Genomic DNA, 23501 nt, shown 5'->3' with positions numbered 1-23501 from the left:
AACTAAAAACTAAAAACCCCGAAATACTGATTACAAGTAAAGAACAAGGTGAAGGTGGTGCTGATGGAAGAGAACATACAAAGAGAGAAATGACAGGAGCAGGGAAGAGGAAAAAATAAATAATGACTAGGCAGAGAGACTAAAAGGCTTAATCCATAGAGAAAGAAAGGAAAATAAAGAAGGACAGGAAAAAGAAATGAAGATAACATTACCCAGAGAGAGAAACTATACGCCTTGATTATTCCAGAGAGAGAGAAAGGAATGTAAAGAAGGAGGTGTAGAACATGTATCAAGAGAATGGATTAAATATGTCCGTTTAGACAAACCAATAACCAGAATAACCAGCCTAGAGGACAGAAGAGATAAGGAGAGAGATAATGGGGGAGAGAATATATTTATATATCCAAAATTTACTTAGAGTTATACCAGGCAATGCTGCAGTGCTGGTCTGGGGGAGCTGTCTGCGGGGTCTGTCCAGCTCCAATAGATACACAGTTACCTGGTGCGAAGGGGCATGGTGTGGTGTAGTCTGGACCCACCTCCATTATGGCCCTGGGACTGATCCCTGAGGCTCTGCCTTGATGGTGGTGGTGGTAGGGAAATGGTGATCCCATAGTCTCCTCTCCATGGATGGGACCCGGCGGACTCCATTTCAGTTGTCCTCACTGTGCCATGGGGACAGACGGGATGGTCCTTCTCGCTCTGCCAGCTCCCCTGACCTTTCGCTTGGCTAGGATTCAATGTCCCACTCTGTGCACTCTGGCACTGGGAAGCACCTCTCAGTGTGGCCCAATATGTGGTCCCAGCTAGCTTTGTGCCACTGCCTTTCAAGGAGGGCTGCCTTCTCCTACTGCAGACTGCACCACTGACCTCGCCATTGAGACCCCAGGGGTGGCGGATGCAGGGAGACTCAGGGAGGTGCTGGCAGCCGAGCTATCCCAGCCTGAGTGGCAGGGCCCGGGCTGTGGATGGATTGGTGACTGCAGGGTGGCCCACCAACAATGAAGCTTCTTGTACTCCCGCTTTTAGGTAATTTGGTCTTATTAAAGTACCTGGGGTATTGTCTGGTGGGGAATTGTCCTCAGAAGACTCCCTGGGAAAAGAACGATTGGGGAAGAAAAAAGGCTCTGCAAGAAATTGTGTGGCCTTACATTTAGCCCTTGACATCCTCTATGGAGATTCCTCTTCTAACAGGAAGGATAGCCTCATACCTTTGCCAGCAAAGAGGGCCTGTAAAGGAGAGACATATGGATTTGAAAGCCTCATTCTGACAACTAAGGAGTGTATCTCTGGACACAGGTGACTTCAACCCCTAGGCCCACCTGGCCTCCCAGAGGCATTCCAGATGATGACTGAACCTAGTCAGTTAAGCTACAGAGTGGTTCATTGGTTCCTAGGTGCATTGTCTCTCTGAGAATGTATGAGGCATGGGTTTCTAAGGCTTTTTCAGCCCCTTTCTGGCACCTCAGACCAAGTCAAACACGTTCTTCTGGCCTCATGTGGTTAGGAGGTCATGTCCCTCTAACTGTTCCACTTGAGGTGTTGAGAAACACCTTTCACGATCACAGCAAAGCAAATGCTTTATAGATTATAGATAAAGGCGGATGCATAATGGAATAATGTAAGAAATTAATCTATAATCAAAGGGTATGCGGCAAAGTTAGGGGGAAATCACCATGTTATTTCTTACAGGTTGTTTATACATAGGAACATTTTCAAAATTAGGTAATGTTAGAAAAATATAGATGATGTATGCTACAAGGAGATCACTAGCATATATAATGCCAAGTTTACTATAATAAATTTGCCAGTTCAACACACTGCTGTTGTCTGTGTCCATTTTTATTTTTTGTTTTTATCTTAGTTTTTTATTTTAGTTTTTTATTTTCTAGTTTTTTATTTTAGTTTTGTTTTATTTTCACCGATGCTGTTCTTCCTTCAGGAACACCTGGTTGCTAGAGCTGGTCTCCAGCAGGGAGGCTTTGTCTTTCCCACAGCACTCCAGGGAGGGGGACGCTTTCTCCTACTGTGGACTGAGCCCTCGATCCAGCCACTGAGCCCAAGGGTGGCAGACGAAGGCAGGCTTTGTACTATCACGCAGCCCTCAAAGGAGGGGACCACTTTCTCCCACTTCAGACTGTACCCCTGACTTACCATTGAACCCAGAGTTGGCTCCCCTCCTCCCCAGGTGTGCGAATAGGGAGCCAGCCCCAGTCTGAAGAAAACCTGCAGTTAGAGATAGGATCCCTCTCAGTCCCAGTCTGAGGTCTATCTCCTGTCCAGGTATAGTCCTACACTTCCCCAGGTGCCCTTTCTCTTCCTTTTCTCTCTCAGTGGAAGGAGATCCCTCCCCTCCAATTCTTATGTGGCCTTTTTTTTTTTTTAATCTCCCCAGTTTACAGTCAACCACCTATCTTTTCCCCAATTGTTCCTTTTTCTTCCTGGTATATTCAGTCTCTTTCCTGACAGACTCTGTGGTTCAAAGTCCTTTGGCTTCAGCACTTCTTTGAGAGATGCGGGAAGTATGGATGGCCCTACTTCTCTTCCATGTTGGCCCCCTCAAGAGTCCTATAGTCTGCCTTGCCCCTGAGAGTCTGGGCCAGTCCTTGTGACTCTGGGAGAATTTTTGCCACAAGGCCCCTTCTTCATTAAATCACTGGATTCCAGCAGTATGCATCCATTCTGAGGCCAGGGCATTTGAAGGGACCAAGCAGAGGATGTTTGGTGTGTTTGCTGGTGGGAGACTTGGCCAGGAAGCTGGCCTTCTTCTGGGCTGAGGACAAATGAAGGAAAAAATCTTCTTTCCAAGTGGATCCCCAGTCCCAGTTGAAATGGTGACTTTGCACCACCTGGAGCCCACTTCTTTCCCCTTGCTGTGTTTTTGAGAATGTATTTTTTTTCTCCATTAGGCGCTATGGAACCATCACTCACTCAGCTGGCACAACTTGGTAAGCTGCAATCTCCCACTCTGTTCCTGTGCTCATTGAGAGCTATCAGTCTCTTTTCTAGCTAAGGAAAGAAGGACTTTAGTCCCTGTGTACGTGGTGCTTGGCTTGCTGTGCTATGAAGAGTAAAGGAGAGCCAGCTTGCTTCACTGTCCTGGATTACTGAGTTGCCTTCATTCTGAGAAGCAGTTTGCATCTGGGCAGTATGAATGAGGAAGGGGTCAACATTGGAAGAGCCCTTGAAGATATGAGGTAACCAAGTCCTTTTTTGCAGATTCCTGAGCAAGAGCACTCAGAACCCCATAGCTACAGCTCAAACACTGCTTCTTCCCCCAACTGATGGGAAAAATGGCATGGATAGACCAAGCCAGAAATCACTGCCTGCTAAAGAAAGAAGGCAGGCTTCTTGCTGACAGGGCTCCCTGTTGTAGGCCTATAGATGGCCCCCTTTGCCTAAGTCCACAGGCCTTTCTTATTCTGGATACAGCCTGGTTGATAGGAGACTGCGCTGAGTACTTCATTCTCAACTTTCTCCAAATCTCATGTGTGGTGAAGAACTCTGGGAGTGTGGGGGCGCCTGGGTGGTGCAGTCGGTTAAGCGTCCAACTTCAGCCAGGTCACGATCTCGCGGTCCGTGAGTTCGAGCCCCGCGTCGGGCTCTGGGCTAATGGCTCAGAGCCTGGAACCTGCTTCCGATTCTGTGTCTCCCTCTCTCTCTGCCCCTCCCCCCGTTCATGCTCTGTCTCTCTCTGTCCCAAAAATAAAATAAAACGTTGAAAAAAAGAACTCTGGCAGTGTGTCTCCTTTGTCACTCCTGAAGATGTTTGATGAAAGAGGGTTTGCGAGGGCACTATTCTGGGACAGTGTTCCAGAGTAACATCCCCTAGTTTCTGCTTTGGGGTTTGGTGGTGTGCTTGTGATGGTGATGGAGGTATTGCATTGGGTCCTTCTCAATTTGGTTTCAGAGTGATGTGGCCCTGCTCATACCCAGGGTGTGTGAAGGTGCCCAGGGAGAATGCTTATGGGTAGGCAAAGCCCGTGGTTGTGGGTGGATCCAGGCTCCTGTGTGGGACAAGGGGAAAGGAAGGTCATTGTCTCTTTCCTCAGTTTCCCCCATGCCCATTTGAATGAACATGTTGGCTCACTTTGTAGTCATTTCTCTCCCATAGCTGCTTTCCTAACTTGGTCTCAGTTCACACACAGTTACCCTACCCTGAGCCTGTCACCTACAACCGAGGTCTCCAGTTTAGGGGTAAGTTTCCAAGCCTTTCCTAACCCAATGCATGGCTCCCAGAGATGATGTCCCAGAAGACAGCTGGCCCCCCTGTCCCTGAGCCCCCGGTGGTGGGAAGGCTACACTATCGTGCAAATGTGTAGCCACATGGAACCCTGACCCTAATGGAGGGTCCTCCATCTGGCCCTCCATCAAAAGAACAGTTTGTACATGTGCACCATGATCCTGGACCTGATCAGCACACAAAAATGCTTTTGAATACATAGAGGACCAAAGCCTCGTTCCCACATCTGATCATCACATGGAAGCTCATTCTTCATATGTCACAGCCAATGCTACCCCTCTCCACTAATATGATGGGTAGAAGCACACCAGAAGCCAAAGTTCCCCTCTATTTCCTTAAAAAAATTTTTTTGTACATTCATTTATTTTTTGAGAGATAGACTGAGACAGAGCACAAGCGGGGGAGGGGCAGAGAGAGAAGGAGACACAGAATCCGAAGCAGTCTCCAGGCTCAGAGCAAGCATTCAGCACAGAGTCCGATGCGGGGCTCAAACCCACAAACCATGAGATCATGACCTGAGACAAAGTCGGTCACCCACCAACTGAGCCGCCCAGGTGCAACCCCCCTGTATTTCTTAAGGGAGAATGTGGGCTTCTTGCTCATGGGGCTCCAAAGGGCTCCTGTGGAGAATTCCTGTAGCCAAAGGTCCCAAAGGTTTTTGTGATTCCTGACCAAGGCATATTACTAATTCATTGTGCTGATCAGGTTCTTCTGAACATGAAGAACTCTGGCCCTCAGTGCATCCACTTTCAAGACATTGTTTTATCATCCATCAAGGTACATCTCTAAGTCCATAAAATCTCACTCTTTCAGAGTACTATATCCGGCTGCAGATGTCAAATGGGGCCAGCCCTTGTGACTTTGGGACAGGTGGAGCCAAAGCGTCCCTGGCCATTTGGTTTCAGGACTACATGGACATCCAGAGCACTAGGGATTTGGAAGGGGACCGGTCAATAGCTGTTTGTGTGGAGGCTGGGCCAGACATATTAGCTGGAAGCTGGCCCCTTTGGAGGTCCTAGGGGAAATGAAGATAAACATCCCCATTCCACATGATTGCATTCACATTTGATGGAAATATGGAATGCCCTTTGAATGTGGCTGCAGCCATACCTTCTCCATTCCTGTGTTTCTCACTTCCTCTTCATTCACTCTTAGGAGCCTTGGAGCTGGCACTCACTAAGCAGGCACCCAGGGACAGGCGTCAGCTTCCCACCAGGTCCCGTGCTCAGTACCAGCCATGAGCATCAGATATTGCAAAGGAGAATAGCCCTCCTATCACTGAGTTTGGTGCTTGGCTGTTTGTAGCCAAGGGTAGGGGGTGGAGAAGCCAGCTTACCTCCTTGATCTGCCTGATTGAGATGAAGAAAAGCAACTAAAAATTCTGAAAAGCAGACATTTCACACAAGAGCAGTAGGCTACAGAGGTTGGTCAGCACAGGAGGAGCTTTGTACTGAAGAGGCACCAATGCCCCTCTTCAAACTTTGGAGCCACAGCTCTGGGAACCTCCAAGCTACAACACTGTCACTGTTCACTCCATTCAATGATGGGAAAGCAACAAAATCAAACCAAGACCCAGGGTTCTATAGGTACTTCTGAAGGAAGAAAGTAGTCCTGTTGCTGCCAGAGCTTCCAGAAGGAAACTTTGGAAGGTCTTTGCCTAAGCCCTCTGCTGTTTCTTCTTCTTCTCACAGCCAGCCATGTTGCCAGGAGTTGGTTCTGGGCACTCCCTTCTCCATAGAATTTTTCTTCCAAGCTCTGGAGATCTCTGGCCCCACTTATCCACATTGACACATCTTTTTTCTCTTGTAGAAACAAGGCTCTTCTTGCAATCCATTCAGAATCAGTGTCTCAAGAGTCTATCCACTGTCTTCCACCTGGGAGTCTGATCCAATTCTTGTGACTGCAGAAGAGAAAATACCACAGGGTTACTACTCCATTACTTCTGGGGCTTTCAGAAGTATGCAGCCATTCAGAGCTCAGGGATTAGAAGGGGACCAGTGGAAGATGTCTGGTGTTTAGGCTAGGCTGGGGCTTTGGGCACAGATCAGGCCTCCTTCTGGGCAGAGGCAAATGAAGAAAGCCATATTTCCAACTGGATCCCCATTCCCACCGTAAATGTTGACCTTTGGCCCACCAGGCACTCATTTTCTTTCCCTTACTGTGTTTCTGAAATTGTATTTTTTTTCTCCCTTAGGCTCCATGGTGCCATGACTCACTCAGATGGCAATCATGGCTAGGCCACAATCTCCCAATCTTCTGTGCTTGGTGAGAGGTACTAGGCTCAGCTCTACCAAAGGAAAGAAGGTCTTGAGTGCCGGGGTGCTTGGTGTTTGGCCTCCTGTACTATGGAGGGTGAAGGGGAGCCAGCTTGCCTCACTGTCCTGGATGACTGAGCTGCCTTTATTCTGAGAAGCAGACAGTTTGCACATGGGCAGTAGGAATGAGGAGGGGGTCAGCATTGGAAGAGCCCTTGCCAGGAATTAGGGAACCAAGTTTTTGTTGCACATTCCTGACCAAGAGCCCTCAGAACCCCATGGGTACAGCTCAAATACTGCAGTCTCCCACAACTGATGGGAAACGTGGCAGGATAGACCAAGCCAGAAATCCCTGGCTCCTTAAGAAGGCAGGCTTCTTGCTGACAGGGCTCCCAGGAGTAGTCCTTCAGAGGACCCCTTTGGCCTAATCCCACAGGCCTTTCTTATTCTGGATACAATGGGCTTGATAGGAGACTGTGCTGGGTAAGTACCCATTCTCAACTTTCTCCAAATCTCAAATGTGGTGAAGAATTCTGGCCATGTGTGTCTCCATTTCCACTCCTGAACCTTTATGATGAAAGAGTGTTTACATGGACACTCTTCTGGGATAGTGTCTCAGAGTAATATCCTCTTGTTTCAGCTTGGGTGTTGGTGGTGTGCTTGTGATGGTGATAGAGGTATTGCATTGGGCCCTTCTCAATTTGGTTTCAGAATGATGTGGCCCTGCTTATACCCAGGGTGTGTGAAGGTGCCCAGGGAGAATGATAATTTCTAGGCTAAGCCCATGGTTAGGATGGATTCCGCCTCCTATGTGGGTGGAGGGGAAAGGAAAGTCAGGGTCTCTCTCCTTGGTTTCCTATGCCCATCTGAATTCACAGCTTTGACTACCCTTGGAGTCATTCCTCTCCCACTGCTGCTTTCCTAACTTGTTCTCAGTTCACACAGAGAGACCCTGTGTCTGTCTTCTACAGCGACTAAGATTGCTGGTTTGGGGGTGACTTTCCAAGCCTTTTCTGAACCAAAGCAGGGCTCTCAGGGCCTGATGTCCAAGAGGACAGCTCTACCCCTTGTTCCTGAGCCCTTGGTGGTGGGCAGGTTATAGTATCATGGGAATGGGTGGCCACCTGGACCCCCGCCCCTAGTGGATGGAGATACCCTGAATCCAAAGAACAGACATTCTGTGCATGTGCAGCATGCTCCATGACCTGACCAGCACACAAAAAGCCTTGTGAATAAATAGTTCACCAAGGCCTCATTCCCACCTCTTGATCACCACATGGAAGCACATTCTTCATATCTCAGAGCTCCTGCTGTCCCTCTTGTAGGACACGATGGGTAGAGGCACACAAGAAGCCAATGTTTCCCTCTATTTCATAAGGAAGAATGTGGGTCTCTGGCTCACAGGGCTCCAAAGGGCAACCATTGCAGGACTTCTGGAGCCAAAGCCCACAAAAGGTGGTTGTGATTCCTGAGCAAGCCAGCTTGCGAATACATTGTGCTAGTCAGGTTCTTATAAACATGAAGAAGTCTGGCCCTTGGTGTATCCAGTTTCATGACATTGCTTTATCATCCATCAAGATTTGTCTTGGGATCCATACAAATTCAGTCTTTCAGAGTACTGTCTCTGGCTTGCAGATGTCCAACAGGGACCAGCCCTTGTGACTATGCAACAGGTGGAGCCAATGTGGCCTTGGCCTTTTGGTTTCAGGTCTACATGGACATCCAGAGACCTAGAAAAAATGTAAGGCATCCAGCAGAGCGTTGTTTGTGGGGATGCTGGGCCAGATGTATTAGCTGGGAGCTGTCCCCCTTGCTGAGCCTGTTGGAAATGAAGATAAACATCTCCATTCCAAATTGATCGCATTCCCACTTGGAAATATTGAAAGCTTTGGTCCTGGCTGCAGCCATATCCTCTCCCTTTCTGTGATTCTGACTGCCTCTTCATTCATCCTTAGGAGCCATGAAGTTGGCCTCAGTCAGCAAGAACCCAGAGATAGGTGTTGGATTTGCACTCGTTCTGTGCTCAGTTACAGCCACTAGCATCTGATAGCCAACCCAAAGGAGAATGGGCCTCCATACATAGACTTTGGTGCTTGACTGTTTTTTGCAAGGGGTGGGGGGTAAAGCCAGCCTGCCCTTTTTCTCTGCCTGATTGATGTGCCTTCCTTCAGAAAAGCAGACATTTCACACAGCAGCCAAAGGCTCCAGAAGCTGGTCAGCACAGAAAGAGCCTCTTACAATAAGAGGGCACCAGTACCCCTCTCCACTTTGGAGCCACAGCTGGGGGAACCTCCCAGCTATAGCACTGTCACTCCTCACTCCATTCAATGATGCAAAAAGCAACAAAAGCCAGCCAGGCCTCCAGGTTCCCTAGGTCCTTCTGAAGGAAGAAGGCAGGTCTGGTGCTGTCATGGCTCCCAGATGGAGACACTAGATGGTGTTGTTGCATAAGCTCTCTGGTGTTTCTTCTTCTTCTAGCCAGGTTGCCAGGAGCTGGTGCAGGGCACTCCTTCTCCATAGAATTCCCCTTCCAAGCTCTGGAGAGCTCTGGCCCTCCTCATCCACCTTGATGCATCCTTGCTCTCTTGTAGAAACAAGGTTCTTCTCACGTGTTCAGAATCGGTGTCTCAAGAGTCCTATCTTCTGCCTTGCCCCTGAGAGTCTGGTCCAGTCCTTGTGACTATTGGAGAGTTTTTGCCACAAGGCCCCTTGTTCATTAAATCACTGGGTTTCAGAAGTATGCGTCCATTCAAAGGCCCGGGGCATGTGAAGGGACCTAACAGAGGAAGTCTGGTGTGTATGCTGGCAGGAGACTTGGGCAGGGAGCTAGTCTCCTTCTGGGCTGAGGGAAAATGAAACAAAACTTCTTTCCAAGTCGATCCCCATTCCCACCCGAAATGTTGAGCTTTGGCCCACGTGGCACCCATTTCTGTTCCCTTGCTGTGTTTTTGAGAATGTATTTTTTTTTCTCTATTAGGCGCCATAGAGCCATCCCTCAGTCACTTGGCACCCCTGGGTAGGCCAAAATTCTCACTCTGCTCCTGTGCTCAGTGAGAGGTGCCAGGCTCTGCTCTACCAAAGGAAAGGAGGCCTTGAGTGCCTGGGCGCTTGGTGCTTGGCCTGTTGTGCTATGGAACATAAAGGAGAGCCAGCATGTCTCACTGACCTGGATGACAGAGGTGCCTTCATTCTGAGAAGCAGTTTGCACATGGGCAGAAGGAACGAGGAGGGGGTCAGCATTGGAAGAGACCTTTCCAGGAATTAGGGAACCAAGTCCTTGTTGTAGATTCCTGAGCAAAAGCCCTCAGAACCTGATAGCTACAGCTCAAACACTGCTGCCTCTCTCAACTGATAGGGAAAATGGTGGAGTTTGACCAAGTGTGAAATCTCTGGCTCCTTAAGAAGAAGGCAGGCTTCTTACTGACAGAGCTCCCAGGTGTAATCCTTCAGAATGCTCCCTTGCCCTAACAGGCCTTTCTAGTTCTGGATACAGAACTGTTTTGTAGGAGACCATGCTGGTACTTCATTCTCTAGTTTCTCCAAACCATGTTTGATTAAGAACTCTGGCAGTGTGTGTCTCCATTGCCACTCCTGAGCCCTTTTAATGAAAGACAGTTTGCATGGATGCTATTTTGAGACTGTGTCTCAGAGTAATATCCTCTTGTTTCAGCTTGAGGGTTTGGTGGTGTCTTTGTGATGATGATGGAAGTGTTGCTTTGGGGCTTTCTCAATTTGGCTTCAGAATGATGTGGTCCTCCCCAAATCCAGGATGTGTTCAGGTGCCCAGGGAGAATGCCATGTGGGTAGACTAAACCAGAGGTTGGAGGTGGATCCTGCCTCCTATGTGGGACAAGGAGAAGGGAGTGTCAGGGTCTCCTTCCTCGATTTCCCCCATGCACATTTGAATTCACAGCTTTTACTCACGTTGTTGTCATTCCTTTCCCATTGCTGCATTCCTAACTTGGTCTCAGTTCACACACGGAGACCCTGTGTCTGTCCTGTACACCACACAAGATTCCCGGTGATGTGGTGAGTTTCCAAGCCTTTCCTGAGCCAATGCATGACTTTCAGAGTCTGATATCCCAGAGGACAGCTAGTACCCCTGTCCCTGAGCTCTTGATTCTGGACAGGCTACAGTATCATGTGAATGGATAGCCACATGGACACCCTGCCTTAATGGATGGAGCTACCCTCATTTGGAAGAAAAGTCTGTTCAAGTGCAGCACACTCCAAGACGTGATTGGCACACAAAATGCCTTTTGAATAAATAGTGCACCAAAACCTCATTCCCATCTCTTCATCATCACATGGAAGTACATTCTTCATACCTCAAAGCCACTGCTGCCACTCTTTTTTTTTTTTAATTTTTTTTTTCAATGTTTATTTATTTTTGGGACAGAGAGAGACAGAGCATGAACGGGGTAGGGGCAGAGAGAGAGGGAGACACAGAATCGGAAACAGGCTCCAGGCTCTGAGCCATCAGCCCAGAGCCTGACGCGGGGCTCGAACTCCCGGACCGCGAGATCGTGACCTGGCTGAAGTCGGACGCTTAACCGACTGCGCCACCCAGGCGCCCCTCACTGCTGCCACTCTTGATGGATACAATGGTCAGAAGCACCTATACTTTTTGAGGAAGAATGTGGGCCTCTTGTTCACAGGGCTCCAACAGGCATCCTTTTGAGCACTCCTATAGCCAAAGCCCCCAAATGGTTCTTGTGATTCCTGACTCAGCCATCTTGTGAATATATTTGTTAGTCAGGTCCTTCTAAACATAATGCAATTCTCATCCTTCATGAAGAACTGTGGCCCTCAGTATATCCAGTTTCATGACATAGCGTTATTATCCATCAAGGTTCATCTCAGGGTCTGTACAAAACCAGTCTTTCAGAGTACTATCTCTGAGTTGCAATGTACGATGGGGACCAGCCCCTGTGACTGTGAGTTAGGTGGAGACAAAGGGGTTCTGGCATTTTTGTTTCAGGACTACATGGACATCCAGAGACCTAGGGCATCAGGAGGGGTCCAGCAGTGAGGTGTGTTTTGAGGCTGGGCCAGAAGTATTAGCAGTGAGCTGGCCTCTTTCCTGGGCCCAGGGGAAATGAAGATAAACATCTCCATTCCACATTGATCACATTCATATTGGATGGAAATATCAAACACACTTTTGTCATGGCCGCAGCCATTCTGACTCCCTTCCTGTGTTCTTGATTGCCTCTTCATTCACCCTTAGAATCCATTGAGCTGGCACTCAGGCACACAGGGATGGGTGTCAGGTTCCCACTGCGTCCCATGCTCAGTAACAGCCATAAGGGATAGATATCCCAAAAGAGAATATCCCTCCTTTTCTTGAGCTTGGTACTTGGCTGTTTGTAGCAAAAGGTGGGGGGAGGGGAGCCTGCTTATCTCATTGTTCTGCTTGATTGAGGTGCCTTCCTTCTGAAAAGCAGACAGTTCATACAGGAGCAGTAGATTCCAGAATTTAGACACACAGAAAGAGCCCTTTACAGGAAGATGGTACCAATGCCCCTCTTCACTTTGGAGCCACAGCTGTTACTGGTCACTCCATTCCATGATGGGAAAAGCAAGAAAAGCAGACCAAGTCCCAGGGCTCTCTAGGTGTTTCTGAAGAAGGAAAGCAGGCCTGTTGCTGAGAGGGCTGCCAGATGGAGACTCTAGGGTGCTATTGCCTAAGCCCTCTGCTGTTTCTACCTTTCACAGTCAGCCAGGTTGCCAGGAGCTGGTGCCAGCACCCTCTTCTCCAAAGAAACCACCTTGCAATCACGGAAGAGGTCTTTCTCTCCTTATCCAACATGACACATCTTTCCTCTCTTGTAGAAATAAAGTTCTGCCCGCAATCCATTCAGAGTCAGTGTCTCAAGAGTTCTATCCTTTGCCTTCTGCCCAGGAGCCTGGTCCAGTCCTTGTGACTCAGGAGAGGTTTTGCAACAGGGCTCCTTCTTCATTAATTCACTGAGTTTCAGCAGTTTTATTTTTAAACATTTATTTATTATTGAGAGACAGAGTGTGAGCAAGGAAGGGGCAGAGAGAGAGGGAGACACAGAATCTGAAGCAGGCTCCAGGCTCTGAGCTGTCAGCACAGAACCCGACATGTGGCTCAAATTCACAAACTGTGAGATCATGACCTGAGTCAAAGTCAGATGCTTAACCATATGAGCCACCAAGTTGCCCCTAATTCACTGGGTGTCAGAAGTAAGCAGCCATTCAGAGGTCCAGGGCATTTGAAGGGACTTAACAGTGGATGTTTGGTGTGCAGGCTTGGCCAGACATTTGGGCAGGGAGCTGACCTCCTTCTGGGTCAAGGGCAAATGAATCAAGACATCTTCTTTCCAAGTGGATCCCCATTCCCACTGGAAATATCGAGCTTTGGCCCACTTGGCACCCATTTCTATCCCTTGTTGTATTTATGACAATTTATTTCTTTCTCCTGTAGGAGCCATGGAGCCATCAATCATTCAGCTGGCACCCCTGGGTAAGCCGCAAACTCCCACTTGGCTCCTGTGCTCAGTGATGGCTATCAGGCTCTGCTCTACCAAAGGAAATAAGGCCTTGATTCCCTGGGTGCTTTGTGCTTGGCCTGCTGTGCTATGGAGGATGAAGGGGAGCCAGCTTGCCTCACTGACCTGGATGATTCTTTTGCCTTCTTTCTGAGAGCCAGACAGAATCAGCAGGTGGTCAGCATTGGAAGAGCCCTTGCCAGGAATTAGGCAACCAAGTCCTTGTTGCAGATTCCTAAGAGCCTTCAGAACCCAATAGCTACAGCTCAAGCACTGCTGCCTCTATCAACTCATGTCTAGAATAGCAGGGATAGACCATAAATCCCTGGCTACTTAAGAAAGAAAGCAGGCTTCTTGCCGACAGAGCTCCCAGGTGTAGTCCTTCACCAGGCTCTGTTGGCCTAAGCCCACAGGCCTTTCTTATTCTGGATATAACCTGGGTGATAGGAGACTGCACTGGGTACTTCCTTCTCAACTTTCTACAAATCCTGTGTGATGAAGAATTCTGGCAGAGTGTGTCTCCATTGCCACACCTTAGACATTTTGATGAGAGATGGTTTGCATGGAAACTATTCCAAGACAGTGTCTCAGAGTAATATCTTCTTTCAGCTTGGGGGCTTGGTGGAGCTTTTGTGATGGTGATAGAGGTGTTGCTTTGGTCCCTTCTGAATTTGGTTTCAGAATGATGTGGCCCTCCCCATACCCAGAGTGTGTGCAGATGCACAGAGAGAATGCTTTCATGTAGGCTAAGCCAGAGATTGGGGATGGATCCTGCCTCCTGTGTGGGACATGGGGAAGTGAGGTTGGGGTCTCCTTCTTTCAGTGTCCCCCATCTTGTTTGAATACACAGCTTTGACTAACCTTGTTGCCATTCCTCTCCCATTTCTGCTTTCACAAGTATATCTAAGTTCACACATGGAGACGCTGCAACTGTCCTCTACAACAAACAAAATCCCTGGTGTGGGAGGTGAGTTTCCATAGTTTTCCTCAGCCAATGCAGTGCTCTCAGAGTCTGATATCTCAAAGGACAGCTATACCCCCAATTCCTGAGCCTTTGGTGCTGGGCCAGCTACAGTATCATGGGAATGGGTAGCCACATGGATCCCCCCACCCTAATAGATGGAGCTACCCTCATTCAGAAAAAGATAGTGCATATTCAGCATGCTCCATGACCTGTTCAGCGCACAAAAAGCCTTTTGAATGTACACTGCACCAAGGCCTTGTTCCTGCCTCTTGGTCATCACATTGAGGCACCTTCTTCACAACTCAGAAACTCTGTTGCCCCTCTTGATGGATACAAGGGGCAGAAGCACACCAGAAGCCAAATGTTTCTCTCTGTTTCTTAAGGGTGAAAGTGGGCCTTTTGTTCACAGGGCTCCAGTGAGCATCCTTTGTAGCACTCCTGTAGTGAATGCCCACAAAAGGTTCTTGTGAGTCCTGAACAAGCCAGCTTCTGAATACATTGTGCTAGTCAGGTTCTTCTAAACATGAAGTCCTCTGGTCCTCGTTGTTTCCAGTTTCATGACATTGACTGATCGTCCATCAGGGTTTGTCTTGGTGTCCATACAAATTCAGTCTTTCAGAGTAATATCTCTGGCTTGCAGATGTCCAACAGGGACCAGCCCTTATGACTGTGGGACGGTTGGAGCTAAAGGATCCCAGGCCTTTTGGTTTCAGGACTACATGGACATCCAGAGCCCTGGGCATCAGAAGGGGACAAGCTGAGAACTGTTTGTGGGGAGGATGGGTCAGACGTATTAGAAGGAGCTGACCTCCTTGCTGGGCCTAGGGGAAATGAAGGTAAGCATTTCTATTCCACACTGATCACATTCCCATTGGATGGAAATATTCAATGCCTTTTGGTCCTGGATGAAGCCATTCCTGTGTTTCTGACTGCTTCTTCATTCAACTTTAGGAACTATGGAGCCGGCACTAACTCAGCAGGCAGCCAGGGATGGCTCTTGGCTTCCCACTGGGTGCTGTGCTCAATAACAACTATGAGCTTAGGATATCCCAAAGCAGAATAGCCCACCTATTCCTGAGCTTGGTGCTTGGCTGTGGGGGTGGGGTGGGGGGATTGGAGCCAGATCGCCTCCTTGGTCTGCCTGATTGAGGTGTTTTCCTTCTGAAAAGCATACAGTTCACACAGGAGCAGTAGGCTCCAGAAGCTAGTCAGCACAGAAAGAGCCTTCACAAGAAGAGGGCACAAATGCCCCTCTCCACATTTTTGCACCACAGCTGGGGGAAGCTCCCAGCTACAGCACTGTCACTGCTCACTCCATTCCACGATGGGCAAAGCAAGAAGAGCAGACCAAGTCCCAGGGCTCTCTGGGTCCTTCTGAAGGAAGAAGGCAGGCCTGTAGCTGACAGGGCTCCCAAATGGAGACACTAGAGGGCACCTTTGCCTGAGCGCTCTGGTGTTCTTCTCTGGGACAGATTGCCAGGAGCTGGTGCTGGGCACTCCCTTCTCCCTAGAATTCCCCATCCAGGTTCTGCAGAACTCTGGCCCTCCTTATTCACCTTGACACATCTTTGCTCTCTTGTAATAAACAAGATTCTTCTCATGATCAGTTCAGAGTCAGGGTCTCAAAAGTCTTATCCTCTGCCTTCCACTTGGGAGTCTGGTCCAGTCCTTGTGACTAGGGAGAGGTTTTGCCACAGGGCTTCCTCTTCGTTAATTCACTGGGTTTCAAATGTATGTGGTCATTGAGAGCTCCAGGGCATTTGAAGTGGACCAGCAGAGAATGTTTGGTATGTAGGCTGGGCCAGAGATTTGGGCAGGGATCTGGCTTCCTTCTGGGCCGAGGGCAAATGAAGCAAAACATCTTCTGATGTTTTGAGATTTAGACTATCTCGTGCTGCTTTTTCCCTTGTATTTCTGACAATTTATTTTTTTTTCACCTGTAGTGGCCATGGAGCCATCACTCACTCAGCTGGCACTCCTGGGTTGGCTGCAAACTCTCACTCTGCTCCTGTACTCAGTGAGAGCTACCAAAGAAAAGAAGGTCTTTAGTCCGTAGGTGCTTAGTGTTTGGCATGCTGTGCTAGGGAGGGTGAAGGGGAGTCAGCTTGCCCCACTGACCTGATGATTGACTTGCCTTCATTCTGAGAAGCCAACAGTTTGCACATGGGAAGTATGAATGAGGAGGGTATCAGCATTGGAAGAGCCCTTGCCAGGAATTAGGGAACCAAGTCCTTGTTTGCAGATTCCTGAGCAAGAGCTCTCAGAACCCAATAGCTACAGCTCAAGCAGTGCTACCTCCCTCAACTGATGGGAAATGTGGCAGGGATAGATAATCCAGAAATCACTGGCTCCCAAAGAAAGAATGCAGGCTTCTTGCTGACAAGGCTGTCAGGTGTAGTTGTTCATGGAGCTCCCATGGCTAAACTCACAGGGCTTTCTTATTCCAGATACAACCCAGTTGATAGGAAACTGTTCTGGGTACTTCATTCTCAACATTCTCCAAATCTCATGCCTGATGAACAACTCTGGCAGTGTGTGACTCCACTGCCACCCCTTAGCCCTTTTGATGAAAGAGGGTTTGCACGGAGACTATTCCAAACAGAGTCTTAGAGTAATGTCTTCTTTTTTCAGTTTGCAGGTTTTGTGGTGTCCTTGTGATGGTAACAGATATATTACATTGGGTCCTTCTCAATTTGGTTTCAGAATGATATGGCCTTCCCTAAACCTAAGGTGTGTGAAGGTGCCCAGGGAGAATGTTTGTGGGTAGGCTAAGTCAGAGGTTATTGATGGATCCTGCCTTCTTTGTGGGACAAAAGGAAAGGAAAGTAGAGGTCTCCTTCCTCGAGTTCCCCCGTGCCCATTTGAATGGATAGCTTTGACTCACCTTGTAGTCATTCCTCTCCCATTGCTGATTTTCTAATTTGGTCTCATTTCAAACACTGAGACCATGTGACTTTCCCATACACAACTAAGTTACAAGGATTGTGAGTTTCCAGTCAGTTCCTGAGCCAGTGGTGGGTTCTGAGTGTGTGATGTCCCAGAGGACAATTGATTCTCATGTCCCTGAGCTCTTGTTGCTTAGGTTTTTATAGCTGTAGTAAATAATTTTCTTTCTTTGGAAAAAAGAATCTTCCTGGAATTGTTTCAGAGCCTTTGTCTCAGAGCCATGTATTTCCATTTAAGCTGGGAGTCTGATGCAATCCTGGTGAGTGTGCAATAGGTCTGGCCACAGGCATCCTGCGGTTGGGTTTCATAATTTGTGGATATCACCAGGCCTAGATCATCTGTAGGTGCCCAGAGCAGAATGCTTGTGTATAGGCTAAGCCAGGGGTTTTAGGAATGGAGCTAGCCTCCTGTCTGTATCGAGAGTTGATTAAGAAAGATATTTTTCATTGATGGATGCCAGCCCTTTGGAGATGCAGAACTTGCCACTGCTTGTACTCATGCAAATCCCAAGCTGCTTTCCTAGCTAGGTCTCTGTTCATGTTCCAGGAGCCATGGCTGTATGAATTGTGCCAGTTTCCCAGTCAGTTCTTGAGGAAATTGAAGGTATATGGGTCTATTATCCCAGATGAAACCTGGCCCTTTTCTCCCTGAGCGTGTGGTGTTGCTTAGCTGGCTAGTGTATGCATGAGCATGGGTATCCAGTTGGCCTCCCTCCCCTGACTAATGGAGATCCCTTCATTTTGAAGAACACTAAGTTTTCATGTGGGCAGAATGGTCCAGGATCTTCTCAGCATGGAAAGTACCTTTGGATGGAATCCTGCAACAAGACTTGCTTCCAAACATTTCCATTATCATGGAGCACATCCCTCCTACATCTGTATCACTGCTACCACTATGTACCAATGACAAGGGCAGAATACATACACAGAGCCAGGTCTTTCCCTCTGATTCTGAAGGACGAATCTGGGCAGTCTTCTTGTGGATGAGGCGTACAAGTAGAACTTATGGATGCCACCATTTGCCAAATCCCACAGGTGTTTCTCCTTCCTGAGTCAGTCAGTGAGCTGGAGAAGACAGTGCCAGTTACATCACTTCATTATCCCTGATACATAGTTCTGGCCCTCCCTCTATCCATTTTCAGCCCTTTGCTCTATTTTAACTCTTACAATAATATCCTGGGCCATGACGTGGGTATTCTGGTCCAGTCATTGTGACTGTGGCAGATGTTTGGCCAAGGGGCCCCTGGCTCTTCAGCAGGATAGTTTTCCCTGTATGATGGTTCATTTCTGCGTGAGTCACACAGAACTCAGATTTCTGGCCAAGTAGCGCTGTGGTTTTGTTTTTGTTTTGCCATGGAAGATCCTCAGAGCCTCTTGGGTTTCAAGCATCTTGAAAAGACAAGAATAACTATAAAATTGGAATTTGTTACAGTAGCTGAATGATGCTCAGGGCAAGCAGTCTTTATTTTAAACCCGTGCAACCCTAATGATATATGAATAGTCAAGGCAACCCCGCTCTAGTGCCACTCTCTGCATTTCTTCCAGGCATATTGCACACTGACCAGCATCTTGACTCAAAACATCCTCATTATAGGGTATTCCTGGCTTTCTTCACCACATCCTATCACGTTTATCCATTTCATATGAGGGTACATATGTGAGAGCACTTTAATCCCCCAAACGTGGGCTGGGAGAAGTGAACTGGTAAGGAGGCAAACACCAGGAGCTGCTCGAATGGGTTCCACCCTATGTGCCAGTCTCTGCCTTCTGCTATAGTCCTTGGGGCTGTTTTGGGCCTAGTCCTGCTAGCCAGGACTGTTGAGTATGCTGAAGGAGGACAGCATTGCACAGGCCAATGCCATGGTTGCCACACTATGAACACAGGTGGTTTTGCTGGGCCACTGAGACTGCTATGGCACAGGGTTGTTCCTGCCTTTGCTCCTGACCCAAAAATCTCATTTGATGGTGACCTGCACCCAATAATGATACCTGTGGTCCCCTGGCACATCTTTGCTCCAGATGGAAAGTAAATCCAGGACCAAGTGCAAATGCTGTCATTAGTAGTGGTTGGGCTGCCTTGCTTGGGCCCCACCTCCAACATGCACAGGCTTGTGTGAAAATCTCTCCCTGGGCACAGGTTGAGTGAGTGACAGCTCTATGGCTCCTGACTCTAAATAGGGAAATAGTTAGACAAATAGCCATGGGAAAGGAGTGTCCATAAGGAGGGCCAAAGTTCCAAATAGCCAATGGGAATGGGAACATTTTGGAAAAGGACTGTGTAACTTCATGTCCCCTCAGCCAAGAAAGGAGTCTAGCTCCTTTTCCAGTCTTCTGGCCCAGCCTATGTGCAAATGTTCTAACCTGGGCCCTTCCAATGCCCTAGGCCTCTGAATGCATGCATGGTTTTTACATCAACTTGCCAGGGTCCTGTGGCCAAACCCATCACACAGTTTGATGAGGGTGTCCAGCTGAACACCAAAGATATTCCACTGAGAGGCTACATGGAATGGACCTCAGAGAGGACCTAGTGTGAAAATAGAGAAAAAAGGTGAAAATGGATCCATGGAGGGTCAGAGTTCCTCACTAGGAATGAGAATGGGATCATGTTGAGAATGAAGTGACTAGTGCCATCTCCTCACAAGCTGGCTCTCTCAGGAATTTGCAGAACCTGTGGACTTTGGTGAAAGGACCCCCCTACAGGCTACACCTGGGAGCCCTGTCAGCAAAGGGTCTGCATTCTTTCTTCACAAAAAGAGGGAGAACCCTGTCTTTGGGTCTGTTTCTCGCCATTAGAGGACAGGGGCGGCAGTGATTCAGCTCTGCTTGTTTGGGGCTTCTGGCTGATGGTCAAGTGGTTAGAACTTGGCCTGGGTCCAACATTCACTTCAAAGTCCCTTTGGGCACTAACCATGGCCTGAAGCACAGTGCACATGCATGAACCATCTAATCTGCAGGATGAAGGCACTTCCGTTAGCAAGGGGAGGGAGGCCAGCTGGCTACCCATCCTTTCACTGACTTTAGCTGACTAAGCACCAAGCCCCCAGGGACAGAGGGGCTTGCTTTACTTTGGGATGCCAGACACTGAGAGCTGTCAATTGGCTCAGAAATTGGGAACTCCACACCCATGTTTGGACCTGAGCTGTGTACCTGACACAGACCCATGGATCCTGCAATGTTCTAGTTTAAACCGAGTACATTCTCCTGAGGCTCTTGCTCTGACTGGCTCCCAGGTAGAACCTAGTTTGAGACAAAGAGCCATAAAATGCAAATAGGCAACCTGAGGACCAAAGGTCTTCATTAAAAAAGAGACTGGGCTAAGTTAGAATTCAGTGCCTACTTCTATCTCCTGGCAGGCTGGCTGTCTGGGGATTAAGAAAGACCTGAGTATTAGTGTTAAAGAAAACTCCATTGGCTACACCCAAGAGTGAAATTCTACAGGAGGTCTATATTGTTCACTAAAAAACAGGAAAAGCTGGATTTTGTGGGTTTTTTCTGTCCTTCATCAGGAAATAGAAGCACCATTTATTTGGAGGAAGGGGTTCCTGCACCTAGCTTGTGATCAAGTGTTTGAGTCTGGACCTGATGCAGTTCTTTAAAGGGCCCTTTTGGTCCTGACCAAATCCTGAAGCATAGTGTGCATATGGGAATCATGTTTGACTCAGAATGAAGGCATGTCTATCCTTCACTGCACTTACCAGAGCTGACCAAGCATCAAGCACTCAGGGAGGAGAAAGCCATCCTTCCTTTGATTTGAAGTTACTGTTTGCACTCACATAGCAAAGGACCAGAGTGGGAGTTTAGCACCAATCTTTCACTCTGCTTGTGTGAAGTGAGTGGAAGCCCAATCATCCCTAAATGTGACCAAGGACTTAGAAAATAGCAAATTTGTGGGAATGGCTACAAAGGAGGCCAGGATCTACAATAAAGATGGGAATGGAGTGATGCTGGACATATATTTATACCTTAATTTCTCTTTGCTGCATGTGTAGGGCCAGTCCCTCCCCAAACATCTGGGACCTCCTACACACAGCCACCCATACCCAACTTGGCACCTTCATATGTCCTAGGCTTCTCATTGCGAACAGAGTTCTCATGGGAAGTTACAAGAGGTCCTGTTGCCAATCTATGCCAGACTCACCAGGACTCAGCCAGAGTCCCCAGTTTAAAGTGGAGGATATTGCTCTGAGACACGGATTCTGAATGGACTCCAGCAAGATCTTAGTTTGAAAAAAAGAGCAAAAGGATGGAAATAGAGGGCCAAAGTGCTTCATCACAAAGGAGAGCAGAATGAAGCTGACAAGGACATGCATAACACAATCTCTGGAGAAGCTGTTGTCTATAGTAAGAAACACCTGTGGGCAGGGACAAGGAAACATCCATTGCCTACTCCTGGGTGCCCATTTTGCAAAAAGCTTGAACTTTTTTTTCAGAAAGGGAAGGAAGGCTTCTGACCTTGCTCTTTTGTATGCCCTAACCTTCAGGGAAGTGATTCACTGGTAACAGTTAATGTTCCCTAGGGTGCTGTAGGTTATTTAACCAAGTCATGGTGCAGTATTCCTTGTGAGGCTCTTTTGGGCAGAATTGTCCTGCAGTCTACTATGTTTATTTTTTTTTTCAACGTTTATTTTATTTTTGGGACAGAGACAGAGCATGAACGGGGGAGGGGCAGAGAGAGAGGGAGACACAGAATCGGAAACAGGCTCCAGGCTCTGAGCCATCAGCCCAGAGCCTGACGCGGGACTCGAACTCCCGGACCTCGAGATCGTGACCTGGCTGAAGTCGGACGCTTAACCGACTGCGCCACCCAGGCGCCCCACCTGCAGTCTACTATGGATGCTGCATCCATCTGCCTTAGAGAATGGAGACCACTCAATCAGCCAGGAGAGGGAGGCAGGCTGGCTACCCATCACACAGATTAAGTAGGCCAGTCAAGCAACAGCTGCTCATGGACAGGACCATCATTCTTTGGGATAAAGGAACTGATTGCTCTCACATACTACAGGACCAGAGTGGTATTTCATCACAAATCCAGGATATTGGGTATGTGGCTGACAGACCAATTCTACTTGGTTGTGACCCACGACCTAGTTAAGAAAACAGAAAATGGATGGGAAGAGCTATAGGGAAGGCCAATTTTCCACATTACAGAGAAGATTAGGGTAAAGCTGGGAATGAAGTGTCTAACATAGTTTCTCCTTCAACCAGAAAGAAGGCCAGCACCCTCCCAAACCTTGGCATTGCCTACACATGGACACTCTGCTGGGCACCTTCAAGGCCCTATTCCTCCCATTGTCTACACACTTCTGAAAGGCACATAATGAGGGGTCCTGTGTCCCAACAATGACAAAGACATAAGGACTTGGCCAGAATCCCCAATGTAAAGGAAAGGATATATCTCTGAGACACTGGTACTGAATGGCACCCAGGGAGAAATGATTTTGCAAACAGAAAGAAGTATTCATTGAAATGGAAATATGGAAGGACAAAGTGCTTTATCATTGATGAGAATGGAACAAAGATTAGAATGAGGTATCTAGAATGACAATTTCCTGGCAAGGTTCTGTCTAAGGAGTAAGAAACCCCTGTAGCCAGAGAAAAACTAAACCTCCAAAGGGAAACTTCCTGAAAGCCCAGTCTGCAAGATGTCTGCATATTTCCTTCTGAAAGAGAGGGGAAACTTCTGGCCTTGGCTGTTTTCCCTGTCCTCCCCTACAGGAGATAGGGGCAGCAGAGATTCAGGGTTAGTGGGCCCATGTTCCAGGCTGTTGCTCAAGTATTTGTTCCTGTGGTGCATTAAGTTTTGAAGGGCCACTATCTGTACTGACTCGGTCCTGAACATACCTCATATGTATGCATTATGTGCTCTTCAGAAACTTAGGCCAAACACTAAGTGCTCTCTGACAGCAGGGCAATATTTCCTGTGGGATGTCAGAACTACTCTTGGTTAGCACAGATGCAGTGTGAGAACTCACCACCACTCCCTGTGAGCTCACTGTGTGATTGACGGCCTCACTGGCCCACACAGCCTGCAAACAAAGTCCCAGTTAGCAAATAGCAATGGGATGGGAATGGCTCTATGGACAGCCAAAGTTTCATATTAGATGAGAATGGAAGAAAGCTGAGAGGGAAATGTCTGCTTCCATTTGCCCTTGCCCCAGAAGTGAGGTCAGCTGCCTCCCAACACCTTTGGTCCTAGATACACACAGCTATTCTATGCTGGGTATTTTCCACTGACCTACATTGAATGTTGTCAATATAGATCTAGAAGGCATGTTGCAGGACTCCTATGACCCAACATATTCTACTCATCCAGAATCCTCAATTAAAATCAGAGGGAATTGCTCTGAATCATGGACCCTAATTGGTACATGACAGATTCTAGTTTGAAAAAGAGTAAAAGGGGGCACCTGGGTGACTCAGTCACTTAAGCCTCTGACTCATGGTTTCAGCTCAGGTCAGGATCTCACAGTTCATCAGTATGAGTCCAACGTCGGGCTTTGTGCTGAGAGCTCAGAGCCTGGAGCCTGCCTCAGATTCTGTGTCTCCCAATCTCTCTCATCCCTTCCCCCTGTGCTAACT

Source organism: Leopardus geoffroyi, chromosome A3 (genome assembly GCF_018350155.1).
Source record: "Leopardus geoffroyi isolate Oge1 chromosome A3, O.geoffroyi_Oge1_pat1.0, whole genome shotgun sequence".
Taxonomy (NCBI): Eukaryota; Metazoa; Chordata; class Mammalia; order Carnivora; family Felidae; genus Leopardus; species Leopardus geoffroyi.
Note: the sequence above shows the minus strand (reverse complement) of the source record.